A 12678-nucleotide genomic window follows, 5' to 3' on the forward strand; every position below is an offset into this window, starting at 1 on the left:
TGGACAATGAGTTATCGCATGAATATATGGATGGTGTTGACAGTTTTATTGAATTTGCAACGACAAGTGTCAGTACGGTAGATCCCACAGGTCGGATTAGGTGTCCCTACAAGATTTGTAAGAATAATCGATTTGTAGAACCTCATGGCGTTAGACATCACCTATACAGGAAGGGTTTTGTGAGTGATTATCAGAACTGGACGTTTCATGGAGAATAATTTAGAAACAATTTTGATGCACGGGTGAATGTGGTGCACGATAATCCATATACGAATTTGATATTTGATGCCGCAGGAACAGAACTGGGTTCTGCTATGAGTTCTAGTGATGTAAGAACTGCCGTAGATGAAGAATCACCAAACGATGCAGCTAGTAGATTTTATGATTTACTTAGAGATGCTGATGAGCCACTTTGGAACGGTTGTGAGAGTCACACTATCTTGTCTGCAGTTCTTCAACTAATGAATTTGAAGTCCGAGTATAATTTGAGTCAATCATGTTTTGACCGTTTGTGCATGATTGTGAAGAGTATGTTGCCTAAAGATGAGAAATTGCCACAAAATTTCTATCGTGCGAAAGTTATGGTCAACGCTCTAGGTATGGGTTACAAAAAGATTGATGTTTCTCCAAATCACTACGTGTTGTATTTCAAGGAGCAGGAAAACGACATATCATGCTCGTCATGTGGGCATCCTCGGTTCAAGCCAAAGACAAGAGGCAATGGTAGCACGAGATCAAAGAAAGTTTCATACAAGTCGCTCTGCTACTTTCCTATCACTCCTAGATTGCAGCGATTGTATATGTCTTCAAGGACAGCTAAACACATGAGATGGCATGCAAATAAAGTTCGACACGATGAAAACAAGATCACGCATCCTGTTGACGCTGAAGCTTGGAAGCACTTTGATCGTACTCATCAGAACTTCGCAATGGAAGTGCGAAATGTTAGACTCGGTCTATGTACAGATGAATTTAATCCATTTGGGGGTAGATCAACTCCATACTCATGCTGGCCAGTATTTGTAACTCCATACAACCTTCCACCAAGCTTGTGTATGAAACGTCCAAATCTTTTCTTGTCTCTGTTGATCACTGGTCCGACCTCACCTGACCAAAATCTTGATGTATATCTAAGGCCATTGATTGATGAATTAAAAGTACTGTGGGATGACGGTGTTACCACGTATGATGCCCACAAAAAACAAAATTTCAACATGAAGGTCGTTGTTCTATGGACAATCAGTGACTTCCCTGCATATGGTATGTTATCTGGTTTGAGCACACATGGGAGGTTGGCTTGTCCGTACTGCATGGAGGATTCCAAAGCTTTTAGATTGAGGCATGGAAGGAAGCCTTGCTGGTTTGATTGCCATCGTCGATTTCTACCCAGCGATCATCTGTTCCGACGTCAAAAGAATGCATTTAAAGCAGGCACAACTGAAACGGAAGGTCCATCCTCAAGATTGTCCGGCATAGAGATTCTAAGAAGATTGTGATACTTTCCAGATGTATTAACAGATGCCCGCAGTCCTACACCCTTCCGTGGATTTGGGAAGGATCACAATTGGACGAAAAAATCTATTTTTTGGGAACTACCGTATTGGCCGACCCTATTGATACGACATAATTTGGATGTGATGCATGTAGAGAAAAATGTGTTTGATAATGTGTTCAATACAGTAATGAATATTAAAGGAAAAACGAAGGATAATCCGAAGGCCCGTATGGATTTAAAATTAATATATAAAAGACCAGAATTTCAACTCAAAGAGTATATTGGCAAAGTACTGAAACCAAAGGCGAAGTACGTGCTCGAACCTGATCAAATAAAACATGTATGTCAATGGTTGAGACAACTGAGATTTCCAGATGGATATGTCTCTAACATTGCTCGGGCTGTGAAGATTGACGATGGACAGTTATATGGGTTGAAGAGCCATGATTGTCATATCTTTATGCAACGATTGATACCCCTAGCATTCCATGATATGTTAGACAAACATATATGGGGGGTATTGTCTGAGTTGAGCGGATTTTTCAGAACATTGTGCGTATCGGAGGTCGTTGTATCAGATGTAAAGAATCTCGAGGACTCTGTCATCACCACTGTTTGTCTGTTAGAAAAGATATTTCCGCCAGCATTTTTCGATGTTATGGAACATTTGATCATACATCTGCCATATGAACTAAGGGTTGGTGGCCCTGTGCAATATCGATGGATGTACCCATTTGAAAGGTATATGTTTTTTTATATTTGTCTCTTTAATGACAGATATTTAAAATTTGAAATGTATATTCTTGTCAGATGCATGTTCTACCTAAAAAAAAGGTTCGGAATAAAGCAAGAGTAGAAGGCTCTATTTGTGAGGCGTACACTTTAGAAGAGATTTCAAATTTCTCATCTATGTACTTCGAACCTCATATTCCAACACGTTACACATGCCCGCCCCGTAACGATGATGGAGAACAAGTAACTGTAGCTGACAAGCTGTCGATATTTCAACCACTTGGGCATGCATTTGGTAGTTGCCGATCAAGGCTATTGACAGATCGAGAGCAAGATGCAAAAACATCTATATTCTTTTTAATTGCTCAGCGATCGACCCATACATCGAGTAAGTATATGTATATGCAACTCAATTATAAATCCTTTTATGTTCTATATGTGGATACATGGCTCGGTAATATAAGTATTTGTGGTTTGCAGACGATTTGATCTGGAGTTGCAAAGCGAAGTTTCACATCTCACTGATGCAGAAGTACAAAAATAACGTGAAACTAAGTTTGTGGAGTGGTTGAAACAGTTGGTAAAGAAGCTAACATAAATTTTGTACTTATAAACAACACTAAGTTACTTAATTGATCGTGATCACAATAACTGTTTATGTCTGTGCGTAGGTTCGCCATGGTGATGTTAAAGATCAAGGAATATATGATTTAGAAAATGGTCCGACCAAAGTTGTGCAATGCTACAACGGGTATATCGTAAATGGTTATCGATTCCATACAAAAGACTACGGTATAAACAAATCAATGATAAATAGTGGCGTGTGTGTCAAGGGTAGCAGCTACGGTGAAAATGAACATGATTACTACGGTGTTATAGAGGAAATAATGGAGTTGACTTACTTAGGCATGAATAACAGGGTTACGATATTCAAGTGTCATTGGTTTGATCCAACTGCAACAAGACTCGACAAAGCTTCAGGCATTGTGGAGGTGAATCATAAATCCAGGTTTGGAACATATGAACCATTCATATTAGCCTCGCAAGCTCAACAAGTTTATTATACTTCATATCCGAGTATAAAAAAGTCAGATAGAAATGAATGGTGGGCAGTTTGCAAGGTGAAATCCAAACTATACCCCGAGTATGATCAGTTACTGGAAGATGAATTAGCTGAAGACAGTGATTACTATCAATCAGATGATGTCTATGACTTCGCTTATGGTCACGATGTTGCGCATGATATGCATGTCATATCTCCATTGGCCAATGAAACATTCATAGAGGAATGTGATTCAAATGATGTACCAAGTGGATGGGCAAACAATGAAGAAGAAGAAGAAGAAGAAGAAAGTCAAACTAGTGACGAGGAAGAATTCTCAAGCTAGTGAGCAAAATCTTATACTACAAACCTCTATTTAAATGCATTGTAATACTTGATGTGAGTTGTATTGCAATACTTGGTGTGAATGATTAAAAATTTTATTTGAATGTAAATTAATACTTGATACGAATGATTCGAATGCATTATAATACTTGATGTAAATGATTTCAATTATCTGAATGTATTATAATTTATGCAATTAACGAATGATTTGAATTAGTGCAATACTTGATGTCAATGATTTGAATTATTTGAATGCATTGCAATGCTTGATGTGAATGACTTGAATGCATTATAATACTTGATGTGAATTATTTGAATGTATTGTATGACATATGTTATTTGTTAGAATATGGTTCGTGGAGGTTATAGTGGTCGCTCATCCAGTAGTAGCCAGGGTCAACCTTCATCTTCACGGGCTCCTGTGATAGGTATATCATATAACTAATTAGATGCTTGATTAGTTCAAATGCACATTCTGAGAATTTCTAATGTATTTTTTTACAGATGATGTTGCGCCTGTACACGACCCACCTACACCAGTTGATCACACAAGTCAACATCCAACACAGGAAACAGGGTCTTCTTAGGCTGGCACAAGAAGACTCATTCGAATAGTGTATATCGATAATCGACCGTAAGTATTTTGTTTTCAATTATTGCATATCTTTTAAATATTCTATATTGATATTTATTGTGTAACAATTCATGTGCAGCACGAGGTTTGAGCCACAAGAAGTAGTACGGGAGATTAGGAATTCACTTCTTCAACATCTACCAGGACCAGTTGCTCAATGGAAAGAGTACCCAAAGGAGGTGTTAGACAGATTGTGGTCCTCATTCATGGTATACAGTTGTTCCTCATAGTTAATGTGTTTCATATTTAATTTATTTAAGCAATGTCTACTAACTTTCTGAAAATATTTGTAGGCTTCGAATCGCTTCGCAACTACGGTGGAAGAAAATGATGCAAGGAAGGTGTGGCAGAAGGTGGCTGTCAATCGATTTGCAGACATGCTGCACACTATGAAGATTGCAGCAAAAAAAGCATCTGGCGTAGTAGATGATCCATTACTGTGGAAGGGCCATGGTCCTATTACTATCAGGAGAGATTACTGGGATGAAATGTGCGATAAGTGGGCGGGAGATGCATTTAGAAATCGCTCTGCGAAGGCTGCATAAAATCGATCGAAGATGCCCGAAGCCCATCTACACATAGGTGGATCTAAGACATTTGGGAGCCACCTAAAGAAAATGGTAACTCATCAATATATAATATTAATTTTATAAGTATTGTTGCAAACTTGTGTACTAAATCTTTTGTCATTTAACTTCGCAGGAAGCAGAAAAAGGAGGCAGTGTACCATATAAGTATGTATTTGTAGAAACACATAAACGGAAGACCACGGGAGTCTTCGTATCAGAGAAGGCGAGAACGACAACGGTATGTATTAATTCTATTAATAATCATTGCAATATATATGCAAGTTATCATAATGTTATCATTAATTATTAATGAATACTTTAAACATTATTTTGTAGGAGGCATATGAGCAACAGATGGTAGAGCGATATGGCGATGACGCTACTCAGCATCCATCATTTGATCCTACAGCATTGGTGACTGCAGCAGGTGAACCCAAAAAAGGTCGCGTGTTCGGGTTTGGGAGTAATATGAACACTTCACCAGTTATTGGTTCTTCCAGTTACGACTCACCGACTTCTTGCGCCGACATAAGCTCAGCCGACTATTCTTTCCGGTGATGATGTACGCCAGATCATTAATGAATCACTGAATAACTACTTTCAATACACCGTCGCCCCCTTTCTCCGAAATGAGATCAAGGCCGCTGTTCAGGATAGGGGATCTTCGATTCCAGGTCCCTCTCAGGTATAATCACATATTCAGTTTTTTGACTGCCTTAGAGCACATATGAGCATGCTATAATAACATATAGAGTTTTTTTATTGCATTAGAGCACATATGAGCATACTATAATAACATATAGAGTTTTTTTACTGCCTTAGAACACATATGAACATGTTATATATCATTTATGATAGAATCACATATAAAATTTTTTGTTTTGCCTGCCTTAGAGCACATATGAGCATGCTATATTCACATATTCAATTTTTTGACTGCCTTAGCACACATACGAGCATGATCGAATCACATATATAGTTTTTTGCCTGCCTTAAAGCACATCTGAGCATGGTAGAATCACATATAGAGTTTTTCTAGATGCCTTAGAACACATATGAACATGCTATAATCACATATTCAATTTTTTGACTGCCTTAGCACACATATGAGCATGATAGAATCACATATATATATATATATATATATATATATATATATATATATATATATATATATATATATATATATATAACTTTTTGTCTGCCTTAGAGCACATATGAGCATGATAGAATCACATATAAAGTTTTTTTGACTGCATTAGAACACATATGAGCATGCTATAATCACATATTCAGTTTTTTGACTGCCTAAGAACACATATGAGCATATTATAATCACATATTCAGTTTTTTGACTGCCTTAGCACACATATGAGCATGCTATAATAACATATAGAGTTTTTTTACTGCCTTAGAACACATATGAACATGTTATATATCATTTATGATAGAATCACATATAAATTTTTTGGCTTTGCCTGCCTTAGAGCACATATGAGCATGCTATATTCACATATTCAATTTTTTTACTGTCTTAGCACACATACGAGCATGATCGAATCACATATATAGTTTTTTGTCTGCCTTAAAGCACATCTGAGCATGGTAGAATCACATATAGAGTTTTTTTAGATGCCTTAGAACACATATGAACATGCTATAATCACAAATTCAATTTTTTGACTGCCTTAGCACACATATGAGCATGATAGAATCACATATATATATATATATATATATATATATATATATATATATATATATATATATATATATATATATATATATATATATATATAACTTTTTGTCTGCCTTAGAGCACATATGAGCATGATAGAATCACATATAGAGTTTTTTTATTGCCTTAGATCACACATGAGCACATGATAGAATCACATATAGTGTGTAATTTATTTCATTATATTTTGTTTATCAATACTGACTGTTCTTTTCTTGTGTAGGCTGCTAGCGATAATCAGGGTAGTGGAGCTGAAGGGACAGATAAAGACAATGAACAAGAAGACGCACAAAATCTTGACGATGATTAGAGGACTGTGTTGAAGAAGTTCTATTTTTTTTATTTTTCCTAATTGTAATTGTTGAATTGTAAATAATTAAACTTCTTAATTTTAAGGTGGAACGATTAATTGTTGTAGATTCTTGTTATATGAATTTTTTTGTGTGGTTTGTTTTTTATTTACAGGAAATAGAAATTGTACAGTTCTCGGTATTTAATTTTCAAATAATTTTTTTAAAAAATTTTTTCGTGTTTGCGACGGATTAGCGACGGAACCATCCGTCGCTATTCATATTAATCTAGCGACGGCATAGCGACGGAAGCAAATCCGTTGCCAAGCCGTGGTCGCCGTTTAGTACCGGCGGATTGGCGACGGAATATAGCGCTCGTTATTCCGTCGCAATTAGCGACGGACCTGGCGACAGAATAATTCCGTCGCCAGTTAGCGTCGAAATATTCGCGACGTAAGCATACTGTCGCCTCGTTGTCGCTAATCCGTCGCTAACCATGTTAGCGACGGAATGTGGTCGTCGCTAATCTACTGCTTTGTTGTAGTGATCAGGTGCAATGTGATTGTACACTTTTAGTGTGCTGCTGTACCTGATCACCCTCCATATCTTTGGGGCCCAAGCAAAGATGGTGGGTGATCAGGCACTCATCTTACGCTCTTAGCCCTCATTAATATGCCCTAAGGATGGAGTTCTGTCTGCCTAATTGCTTTTGGTTGGCTACTGGCTTTTGAAAATTTGACCAAAGCAAATTGTGGTTATACTTTATGCATGGGGGCTGTCGTTGCTTTATCACAGTTGGGGGACGTAAGGCTGGGTGGCTGTGTCCTCAACCCGGAGTTTTACCTCGCGAGGTGGGCCCATTAAGCGGCCTGATTCTCGGCGAGGGTTTTCTTTCATCATTAAAAAAAAATTTTAAATTTATTCCATTTACATAAATGGTCTTCATGAGTATGATGTTGTGTTCTGAAAAGGGTTGAGATGAGGTTTTGACGCCGCAGAAAATAATAAAAAAATATATAATGTTGAATGGACATGAGGTGAGATATGTCATGACAGGTATGGATGTAAATGAATCGGGTTTGGGTTTGGTTTGATGTCCAACCAAACCTACATCCGATTAGTCCATTTTGGTAAAACAAATAGAATCCAATTAATATTCAGATCGGAATTTACATGCAGGTTTTTATCCAAATCCAATGAACTATCTTGGCTGATTACTTTTGGGATATACTTGATTAGCTAATCAAATCCGGATATGGTATTGCCTTTTTCCCATTCTAATCAAAATCTGATTAAGCTAGATCCAATTAGGAGAGAATTATCAGTCATGCTTAGATCCAGAGAGAGTATGGGTTTGAATTGCTAGATTGGATATCATAGGGTATCTGAACTATACCCGACATGTTATTTCTATATACAGATCCCTAAAGTGAGATCCAAATGTGCATTTGGATCAGATTAAGTTTTTGGTGTTATTGAAGATACGAAACTATTGAGGTGGAAATCATAGTTTCAAGTTGTGTCTACTTAATCTGGCCACATAAATATGTTCAGTATAGTTTGTTTGCAAAGAATAAGCCTTGGATCATGTTATTTTGATGTAAAAATACGAATTTTTCAAGCCGTAAAACTTTGTGCATCGTGGGCTATTATTGATTTTTGAAAAAACATGCTTCCATCTTACAATCACATGATTCAAAACTCATTTTCTACTAAACCTTATAGATCACATTCAAGGTCTCATGTACCCAAAAAAAAAAATCTAACAAAATGAAAAGTAGGTGACCCAATAATTTCAAGCCTTCGATAGCACCAAATATTAACCTCTTTTATTTATATATTTAGTAAATAAATTATATTAGTTTATCACAATGTGAAATTGCCAATAGTGGTTAGTCCATATTAACCTTGACACTTGTCTTCACCGTCCATTGCTCCATCCCACATGGACCTCATGGTCCTTGTGTACATTGTGGACAGTGAGGATGCCAAAGCACTTTTCTAAAAGTGATTTGGCAGATCACTTGATCTGCTCTCAAAAACCTCCCTATCCTCCGGTTGGTAAAACTCTTGAGGTTTCTTTTAATAGCACCGCATCTTGTTGAAATTCCTTACAATGATAGTGATTGCATGAGATTCCACCAATGTTATTAAAATTGGTCTGGATCGGCAGATTCGGATCGAAGCAGCCCAAAACCACGCTTAACGGGCCGATTCAAATGGGGTTTTAAAGATATTTTTAATATTTTTTATTTTCATGTGATATGTGTCATCTAATGGTAAAAAGTTGTGGATTTACAAACAATTTGAATTGATTCAATTCTTAGGTTTTTCTTTTAATAAACTGATTCACCTAGTGAACCGATTTTAACAACATTTTGGACAATATCCTTCACTCTGTTATAACTACAACTATAGAAATCAAACGGCTTTCCATCTTTCTATGACTTAAAGTCAGTCCAGATGTGGACTAGACTCAAACCTACCCATTGTCGGCCCTGGCAGCACATGTTCATAGTTCTATAAGTTCCTATGAGAGAGAGAGAGAGAGAAATAGGAATTAGTGAAGAAATAATTTTTTAGTGAAAATTATATGACATGAAGTCCATGGGAATCATGTGAACTATACAATTATTGATATGACAATCAATCATACAAAAATTCTAGGAGGATATGTGGGACCTAATCTCATACAACTTATTTCAATCTTTGTATCATAATACAGATTTTCATTTCATTTAACACTTTATTTGGGAGGTGGTAGTTGAAAGGGTTTCATGGAAATGAATTCAAGGGAAAAGTGAGAGAAATGGATTTGAAAAGAATTTGTTGTTGCTTGTTAAGATTCCTTCATAGAATCATGCTTTCAATTCTCTTCATTTTCCTATTTTGCTCGAAGGCTATTTCTTGTTCATATATTGGATTGGAATCTTCCCTTTGTCCAAAAACCACGTGTACATCATCATAACCTGCATCCATGTTAGCAATTTCTCATATAAAAGAGTTGTGTGGTTACCAAAAATATCATAATACCGGAATAAAGTTTGCTAACCACACAAGGCACTAGGGCTGTCAAGTCTGTTTATATCTGCTACTGAACAAACCCAAACCTGAATTCCGGAGTATGGGCATGAAAAGAGGCAACCCTAATAATATTTAATATTTTGATCAACTCAAACAATATGTGAGTTGGGTTTGGATTATGATTTTTGCCGGGTACCCAACCCGAGTGTTTTATATGAAATTTTAGTAACAATAAACTTTTGAAATTATGCATAATGCTTCGTCTGTCTATCAGTTTGCGGATGGAAAGTTGTACTAAATTTCAATTTGGTAACTAACGCTTTCTACAACTGGTACAAAAAATGTGACATAAAGCGGAGATCTCGATCCGACACGATCTAAAGTGATACTCCGTGTAATCTGACGATCTCATCTATATATAAATCTCTCAAGCTCTGGCTTACTTTAATCGACAGAAAGTATATGTTCTTCATCAGTCGCTCCACTATCACCCAAGTAGCATCATACTGACGATGAGTCCTCAGTAATGCCACTATAAAGTTCATCGATATATCGTTTCGCTTAACACGGTAAAACCAAAACCTAACAAATTATTATTTGGGAGGATTCGCATATACCCCAATGGATCGAGTACCCAACCCATTGACCACCTAGAAGTAGGAGTGCTAACCGATCAAATTGAATCCGAAATTGAAATGTAAGCAATAGATCCTAATTTGGATCAAAATCAAATCCAATCTCAAAAGCATGTGGTAATACTAGATTCGAAAAAAATAAAACAAAAAAAACTATTTACATATAAAAAAAAATCATACAAAATAGATTTTGATTCAAATCAACTTCAAATCCGACTTAAAATGCTGATCCCAATTTGACCTAAATCATAAAGTAATTTGATTGTGATCCCTAAGTACATTCCTATCATATCTAAAAATAGCATGTCAGACTTAGATTGGATATCTGACCAAAGGAGTTGTTTGCACGTAATGACATATTCAAACATTTGCATGATTACAACCCCCTTTTTTTATCAGTTACAACTGTAAGTTTATGAAATATATACTTATTTTAGAAAATGAGCAGCTACCAACGACAAAAAGATTGTTGGGTTTGCAACAGAGAAAGAAGAAGAAAAAGATGGGGATGAGATTGAGAAGTTTAACGACTTGCTTTAAGGGGGTTTGATATTTATACCTGCTTTCCATCCATGCATCAAAGAGAGTGAGCCCAAATTCTTTAATGGGAATGTTACTCATATGCAATTTTAGACACATGAAAATGAATGATCTGTTGGAACCTATATGCTGGAATACAGAATTGCAGTGGGGTGAACATATTGTTGTTACGCTCGAAATCGCCAGGGAGTCCACACTCTCAACCCTTTTACACTATTGAATCCTTTTAATAATTGCAACCGTTAATTTATGTGAATTTCTTGTATGATTCCTTGTATATTCATATTTATAGTTGTGAAGAGTTTTAGTTTTGGGATACACCCTTAGGAGAAATCCTTGCATCCCCTTAAGAGACACATCTCTTGAATTTGAACATTGTAACTATTGGAATGCCCCCCCAACAATCACCTTATGGCCACATAGCCTTACACCTCCTACTTGACCATAAGGGATTTCTTGGTGTTTATATGTTTGTTCTCAATCAGAACCTTGCATACACACTTTTTGAGTAATCTTTACTCACCCTGTATTTATATGCTTGTTTTCAACCAGAATCTAGCATATATACTTTCTAAGTAATCTTTACTCACTCACCACTTAGATGTATCTGAGTCTCATCTGACTCACATGTCTAATGAAAACATCCTCAGTGATTGCCTTGGTTAGCATATCTGCTACCATGTCACTTGAAGGAATATAGTTCATTGTTATTTCATTTTTCATAAGCATATCATAAATATATTGATATTTAACTTCAATATGCTTACTTTTAGAGCTATCAACTCATGTTTGTATTAGTCTTATAGTAGTTTTATTGTCACAATAAAGTTGAATTGAATCTTTTGGAATGTCCAATTTCAACTCATTTAGAAAACAATTTATCAACATTCCAAATGTGACTGCCATGTTAAAGGCAATATACTAAGTTTCTTAGATATGTTGTGCCACACACCCTTGTTTCTTACATGACCATGCAATTTCCCCACCTCCTAACATAAATACATAACCAGAGGTAAACTTTGCTTCATCTTTATCACCAGCAAAGTCAGCATCTGACTAGTGTACAAGCTTTAAACTATCTGACTGATAGCATAGCTTGAGTTTCTTAGTTCTCTTTAGATATTGAAAAATTTTCTTTATTGCTTCCCAATGAGAGAGCTCGGGATTACTTTGATTTCTACTCACTAGACTTACAACAAAACTCAAATCATGTCTAGTGCAAAGCATTGCATACATCAGGCTTCCAATTGCCTGATTATAAGGAACATCCAACTTTTCTTATCCATCTTTTGACAGTCATTCTTACTTAACTTTTGACCTTTTACTACAAGAGTACCATTTGCTCTTGTACTTTATATTCTAAATTTCTTTAGAATATGGTCAAGATATTTTCTTTGACTTAGACATATCAATCTCGATTTTCTATCTCTCTGAATCTTAATTCCAAAGATATATGAAGCTTTACCCATATCCTTTATTTCAAATCGATATCTTAACCATGATTTAGTCATATTTATCATGTTTATGTTATTACTTGTAATTAATATAACATCAACATAGAGCGATAATATAGTAAACTTATATCATTAATATAGAGTGATAATATAGTAAACCTACTTTCACTATTCTTGGCA

This window comes from Nuphar pumila, chromosome 3 (genome assembly GCF_984573655.1).
Source record: "Nuphar pumila chromosome 3, dmNupPumi1.hap1.1, whole genome shotgun sequence".
Lineage (NCBI taxonomy): Eukaryota > Viridiplantae > Streptophyta > Magnoliopsida > Nymphaeales > Nymphaeaceae > Nuphar > Nuphar pumila.